The sequence below is a fragment of the Muntiacus reevesi genome, chromosome 8, assembly GCF_963930625.1.
Source record: "Muntiacus reevesi chromosome 8, mMunRee1.1, whole genome shotgun sequence".
Lineage (NCBI taxonomy): Eukaryota > Metazoa > Chordata > Mammalia > Artiodactyla > Cervidae > Muntiacus > Muntiacus reevesi.
Window position 1 is genome coordinate 91,068,193 of NC_089256.1, and position 8,074 is coordinate 91,076,266.

The window sequence follows — 8,074 nt, forward strand, 5'->3', positions numbered from 1 at the left end:
GCAGAACAGAAAACATTAATAGAAAGTATATGTAGACTGTCTCTAAAAAGTGAAAGTGGAAGTGTTAGTCACTCAGCTGAGTCTGACTCCTGGCGACCCCATAGACTGTAGCCCTCCAGGCTCCTCTGTCCATGGAATTCTCCTGGCAAGAATACTAGAGTGGGTTGCCAGGCCCTCCTCCAGGGGATCTTCCCAACCCAGGGGTTGAACCTGGATCTCCTGCACTGCAGGCAGATTCTTTACCATCTGAGCCAGCAGGAAAGCCCAGATTGGCTCTAAACTCTTCCATATTCTAAAATTCAAACAAACCTCTATTGGCCAAATTTACTTTACCATGGAGAGTAGTCCATCCAAGATAGGCATTCCAGCTGAGGCAAAGCAATCTATTTCTTCTATATATAAAAATCCTTGGGACTTCACTGGTTGTCCAGTGGCTAAAACCCCATGCTCCCAATGTGGGAGGTCAGATTCGATCCCTGGTTGGGGATCAAGGTTGCACATGCTGCAACTGAGTTTGCATGCCACAACTAAAGATCCTGCATGTTGCAGCTAAGACCTGGTACAGTCAAATAAATATTAAGAAAAGATCCTCGTCATGTAGAAGTCACATTAGTAATGAAAATTTGTACCACATTGATGCTTCTTTCTTTCTTATCCCAATGAATAAAATATCATGTTTATTATTTCTCAGCAAAATTCAGAAGAATTATTTCTGCTAAATAAAAATGTTACTTGTTAAAAATATCTGGCTATAGCTGAAAAAGGTTCTAAGTTTTTTGAGCTAGTAATAGTCCAACATACAGCAAACTCGCCTTTTAATTTCCAGCTTATACTCCAAAATTCCAACAGCTAAATGACTTTCTAACGATATATGATAAGTGATAACCATCAGTGTCTCCCTACAGAAAATAATGTTGTCTTGTTTGCCTGACATGAAAATCAAATATTTATGTGAAATTATGGCTACAATTTTTATTCTTAATTATCAATGGCCAAGGCACAGACTTTTTGTTTAAAAAAGAGAGTTTGCCTGAAATATTGAAATAATCTATTCATTTAATTGGCTCTCCTACTCCTCAGTGTTTTTCAGTCTGATTTACCATATTTTGTACAAATCTGCTCAATTCTTGGAATGCTTTGAATTACCTACAAAAACAAAACAAAAAGCAGCTAGTTCACTGTTTTGATGGACATATAAGCACTTTTCAATTGGACACTAATTAACTGCTCCTCACCTTGCATTTCTTGCTCATTCAAGTATTTATCTTTGGAATATATAATAAGAAATCAGTATGATTGACTCTCACTGAGCATTTCATAATTGAATCGAGAGATTTTCAAAATTCCCCTGAGTTTGAAAAATATGTTAAGAGAGTTAAACTCTCTGTGATTTCCTTAGGTATTAAATTTTAAAAAGTATCTGTTTCCACCTATATATTCCTGGAATACAGTGTCAAGTGGGCCTTAGGAAGAATCACTATGAACAAAACTAGTGGAGGTGATGGAATTCCAGTTGCGCTATTTCAAATCCTAAAAGATGATGATGTGAAAGTGCTGCATTCAATATGCCAGCAAATTTGGAAAACTTATCTGTGGCCACAGGACTGGAAAAAGTCAGTTTTTATTCCAACCCCAAAGAAAGGCAATGCCAAAGAATGTTCAAACTACCACACAATTGTAATCATCTTACACACAGTAAAGTAATGCTCAAAATTCTCCAAGCCAGCCTTCAATAGTACATGAATCGAGAACTTCCAGATGTTCAAGCTGCATTTAGAAAAGGCAGAGGAACCAGAGATCAAATTGCCAACATCCGCTGGATCATTGAAAAAGCAAGAGAGTTCCAGAAAAACATCTACTTCTGCTTTATTGACTATGCCAAAGCATTTGACTGTGCGGAACACAATAAACTATGGAAAATTCTTCAAGAGATGGGAATATCAGACCACCTGACCTGCCTCCTGAGAAATCTGCATGCAGGTCAAGAAGCAACAGTTAGAACCAGACAGGGAACAACAGACTGATTCCAAATAGGAAACGGAGCGCATCAAGGCTGTATTTTGTCACCTTGCTTGTTTACCTTCTATGCAGAGTACATCATGAGAAACGCTGGGCTGGAAGAAGCACAAGCTGGAATCAAGATTGCCGGGAGAAATATCAATAACCTCAGATATGCAGGTGATATCACTCTTATGGCAGAAAGTAAAGAGGAACTAAAGAGCCTCTTGATGAAAGTGAAAGAGGAGAGTGAAAAAGTTGGCTTAAAGCTCAAAATTCAAAAAACTAAGATCATGGCATCTGGTCCCATCACTTAATGGCAAACAGATGGGGAAACAGTGGAAACAGTGAGAGTCTTTTGTTTTCTTGGGCTCCAGAATCACTGCAGATGGTGACTGCAGCCACGAAATTAAAAGATGCTTGCTACTTGGAAGAAAAGCTATGACCAGCCTTGACAGCATATTAAAAAGCAGAGGCATTGCTTTGCCAACAAAGATCTGTCTAGTCAACCATGGTTTTTTTCCAGTGGTCATGTATGGATGTGAGAGGTGGACTATAAAGAAAACTGAGAGCCAAAGAATTGATGCTTTGGAACTGTGGTGTTGGGGAAGACTCTTGAGAGTACCTTGGACTGCAAGGAGATTCAACCAGTCAATCCTAAAGGAGATCAGTCCTGAATATTTATTGAAAGGACTGTTGCTGAAGCTGAAACTCCAATACTTTGGGCACCTGGTGCAAAAAACTGACTCGTTTGTAACGACCTTGATGCTGGGAAAGATTGAAGGCAGGAGAAGAAGGGGACGACAGAGGATGAGATGTTTGGAAGGCATCACCAATTCGATGGACATGAGTTTGAGTAAGCTCCAGGAGTTGGTGATAAACAGGGAAGCCTGGCATGATGCAGTCCATGGGGTCACAAAGAGTCGGACATGACTGAGCAACTGAACTGAACCTATAAAACACTTAGTGATGTGATTCACTTGTAGTTTTGTCTCTACAACATACTCATTGATGCAATTATTAATTTTAAAGTATGTTTTACTGAAGACTTCCCTGGTGGCTCAGTGACAAAGAATCTGTCTGCAGTGCAGGAGACCCAGGTTCAATCCCTGGGTTGGGAAGATCTCCCAGAGGAGGTTGTGGCAACCTACTCTAGTACTCTTTCCTAGGGAACCCATGGACAGAAGAGCTTGGCAGGCTGCAGGTCATAGGGTTGCTGGGAGTTGAACACAACTGAAGTGACTAAGCAGCAGAAGCGTGTTTTACTGCTGGCTTATTATACTGCAAAACTAGTAAAATTTGACTTCACTATTAGGTCAATATTGTAATATAGTAAATGAAGAACTTTCAGGCTATAGAAATTTTGATAGTTAGATTTAAACAATCTAAACGGTTACAAAAATATTTCAAATATTGCCTTTTAAAATGTCCTCTTACTCTGCATGTATTATTTATGTGTCTGTAAGTAGTATTTTTTTCATGTTTGCCTAACTTTTTTTTTTTTTTAGCCACATTTTGTGGCTTGTGGATTCTTAGTTCCCCAACCAGGGATTGAACCCAATGAGCTTTCAGCCATGAAAGTGCAGAATCCTAACCAATGGACTGCCAGGAAATTACCCTAACATTGTGTATTTTAAGTAACAGAAAAGAAGAAACGAGACATAACAGCAAAGCGTGAGAAAGGATCCAGCCATTTGACACTCATGATGGCTCCATGGTCAGGAGAGGGATGTGACAAACTTGAGCTGATCGGGAAGTTCTCACTCCCAAAACCCACAACACAGGAAAGCTTAGCCAAAAGACATTCACTCTACACAGAATTTTTTTGTGTTGGTATGCTGTGACCATAGTGAAATGCCCCAGCTGCATCTGTTTTACCTCTAATTGGGACTTAACCCCAAAATACCAAGCAAACTTTTTGAATAAAAATGGACCATTTTCTCCATTCTGCAATTCTTTCACTTTTATTCAACATTTTTTAAAGGCCTCCAGGTATAGCTACAGGGAACTGCAAATGATGAAATGCTTATGCAGAGATTAGCACACAAAGAAAAGAAAATACATTTTCCCAATGACACTAGACTCTTGAATGTTAAATACCAAGCATTAGGAGTAGCCCGAGGAGAGGTAGCCCTTATTATTTACCATTCGAAACTCAGCCCACCAATCTGCTTATTTTTGAGAAAATTAAGGTTCAGATAGTGTAAATTTTGCAAGGTCACATGCTTCCCAGGTAGCTCAAATGTTAAAGAATCCACCTTCAATGATGGAGACCTGGGTTCAATCCCTGGGTTAGGAAGATCCCCTGGAGAAAGGCATGGCAGCCCACTCTGGTATTCTTGTCCGGAGAATTCCGTGGACAGAGGAGACTGGAGGGCTGCAATCTACGGGGTCACAAAGAGCCAAACATGCCTGACTCACACTTCCACTTCCACTCCTCCTGCTAGAGCCCATGGTGGACGTCAGTCACGCTGTTGCCTCTGCTTGCCCAAAGTTAATCTAACAGTATTTCTTGGCAGCGTGCTCCAGGAAGCCCCTACCAGCTAAAGATGACTTGGTGTATCTTATCTTGAATGTGGTAGCTCTTGTTTAAATTATCTAGTTCTACCATATGATAATGTCCTGTTAAAAAGGTAATGCTGTGTCGCTCAGTCGTGTCCGGCTCTTTCTGACCTCATGGGCTATAGCGCGCCAGGCCGCTCTGTTCATGGGAATTCTCCAGGCAAGAACACTGGAGTGGGCTGTCATGCCCACATCCAGGGGATCATCCCGACCCGGGATTGAACGCAGGTCTCCTGCATTGCAGGCAGATTCTTTACCATCTGAGCCATCAGGGAATTACCGACTGAGAACTGCGAAAAATTTCTTTCTGCCTTTACATATTTCCATATTGTCCCAGGCTCCCAGAAAATTCCTGGTTGTGAGTTTGATTACAGTTTCTATATTAGATAGATTTATCTAATTTTATCACTTTTGTTATATCCGGAAATTATTATAGACTGTATCAAATGCTTTCCATAAAATGTCAGCTTCTAAATAATAAGCAAATTATTACTTCAGTGATTAGTATGGTCTTTACAATCTTATTCAAGTCTCATAGGGTATCAATTTCAACTTAAAGTAGTTCAGAGAATTAGTGTGCTGATTTAGAATCCAACATGTAATGCTTGAAATTTTCATAATTTGTTTTTGTAATATATAGATTCATGACTAATGCAAGGACCTTGTCCATCTTTGGTTATTACTCAAGCCTCCTTTTAAATAGTATAAAGACTTGTGTATATAGGACAAAGGCCAAGAATAAGTTTCCAAATATTATTCCCTAGAGTAATGAAAATCCAGCCTCTAAGAAAATCTGGGAAGGGAAGGAATGCAAAAAAAAAAATAAAAAATCTATCACGTAGTACCATGTTTTGTGAACTCAGGAAGAGAATCGAGAAGAAAATAAATAATAGAAATGGAGAGAAAATCCTCTGAGAATTCAAGACATCAAAAAGTGGTGCTGACTTGGGGAATGTTTGTAAGCGCATACAAGCCTGTCAAGGTCAAAGAATAAATTTTAATGGGAAAAATAAGTACTCCAATAATAGCAAGCAATAAATTCACTACTGACGGTAAGAGTGAACAAAATTCAAGAAATCTGGCTTATTTTTCTCTTGACTAGATTTGTTGCATATTTTATTTTAATTAAGAAAATCTATTGCCTCTATTAAACTTATAATGTTTAATTTATACAGATAGGAAGATTTTGCCAGGACTAATATGCTTTTGTTAATTTTAGTTTGTATGCTATACTTTTATGAAATTGGAAATAATTGTAGATAGTAATTTTTAAAGTTTATTTATAGATATTCTACCAGTCAAAGTTCTAAATTTACATACAAAATTTTATTATTTTTAATTTTAGGGAAATTAAAAATAATATTATATTTTCTAAGCAGACAGTCAGTGATGTAACATCTATTATTAAGCTGAAAAATAAAGGGAAAAGAACAAAGATTTGATTGTGTGGCATAAAAGAGATGGCAGGAAAATATTGTATGCACAGAGAAAAGGTTAATGTGAGCCAGTGAAATAGTCCCCAGCTCAGGACACTGAAGCAGGTAATAAGAACACTGCCCACTGGGGCTCCTCTGACCCCACTCCAGCGGGGAGTAGGGGTTGGGGAAGGGCCTTGATGCTGCCCAGAGGGGATGCAAGTCCTGCCTCCATAAAGAGCATTTGAGGTGCCTTTACAGCCTGCAAGGGTGGGGTCTAGGATGCTCACTCAACCTTTGCTGGTGTGGTGGGAGTGGACCAATTTTTCTCTTCTAGTGCTTGATTCAACTAGACTGGTTTTAAAAGGTTTGTATCCTGCCAGACTGTCCCTCCCCTATCACCTGGGCTAGAGAGAGCAGGCTTTTATAGTGCTTTTTTTTGTTTGTTTGTTTATGCCTATTGGCACGAGTTTCAGTAAACTCTGGGAGTTGGTGAAGGATGGGAGGCCTGGTGTGCTGCAGTCCATGGGGTCACAAAGAGTCGGACATGGTTGAGCAACTGAACTAAACTGATTGCCATTTGTAGGTCGTGCTTCTTTTGCTCCATATCCGATCTACCTGAGGCAAATAACAAACAAATAAACAAAACAACCATTATCTTTGATATTATCTTTGTCCTCATATTATGTCTTAAATCTATCTAAAAAGTACTTTTAAAAGTTTCAATGATATATCAAGTATAACCAGAGAATTATTCTGGACGTAAAGTTCAAATACATTAAACTGGTTCTTTTTTTTTAACCTTTAATTATTGTGACCAAATGTATGTCAGTTAAAATGTTTAAAAATAAATGATGCATATTGTCTGAAAATTAAGTGTTTCCAATTTCGAAAGAACACTGATAAATGGCTAATTTTGATGAAATTATAATTTGATTTATTATATTATGACATAGGTCGCAGAAAGCCACTGGCTATTTAGAATAATGAGTAATGTGAAACAAAAGAAGTAATTTCCTCTGATATTCAGAAAACATTTTCATGTAAACATATATTAATCCTTTACATTCTAAATACTAACATATGTTAGCAGATACATACATGTATAACATTTCAGCTCAAAAGAATCTATTGCTAAATTTTCAGGAATTTTTGAAGCTAGTAGAAGTCAAGGTAACAGTTTGAACCTGGTCATGGATGTGAGAGTTGGACTATAAAGAAAGCTGAGCACCAAAGAATTGATGCTTTTGAACTGTGGTGTTGGAGAAGACTCTTGAGAGTCCCTTGGACTGCAAGGAGATCAAACCAGTCCATCCTAAAGGAGATCAGTCCTGAGTGTTCTTTGGAAGGACTGATGCTGAAGCTGAAACTTCAGTACTTTGGCCACCTGGTGCGAAGTGCTGACTCATTAGAAAAGACCCTGATGCTGGGAAAGATTGAGGGCAGGAGGAGAAGGGGATGACAGAGGATGAGATGGTTGGATGGCATCACTGACTCAATGGACATGACTCTGGGAGTTGGTGATGGACAAGGAGGCCTGGCGTGCTGTGGTTCATGGGGTCATAAAGAGTTGGACACAACTGAGTGACTGAATTGAACTGAATTGAACACTATAAATTATTGTATTTATCATCATTACTAACTGGCACATATATATTGAATAAGTGCATGTAAATTAAATATACATATATTTAATAAATGCATATAGAAAATATGTATATGGTGTTTTCATTCCAATCCCAAAGAAAGGCAATGCCAAAGAATGCTCAAACTACCTCACAATTGCACCCATCTCACAAGCTAATAAAGTAATGCTCAAACTTCTCCAAGCCAGGCTTCAATAATACATGAGCCATGAACTTCCAGATGTTCAATCTGCATTTAGAAAAGGCAGAGGAACCAGAGATAAAATTGCCAACATTTGCTGGATCAATAGAAAAAGCAATAGAGTATCAGAAAAACATCTACTTCTGCTTTATTGACTATGCCAAAGCCTTTCACTGTGTGGATCATGACAAACTGCAGAAAATTCTGAAAGAGATGGGAATACCAGACCATCTGACCTACCTCTTGAGAAACCTATATGCAGGTCAGGAAGC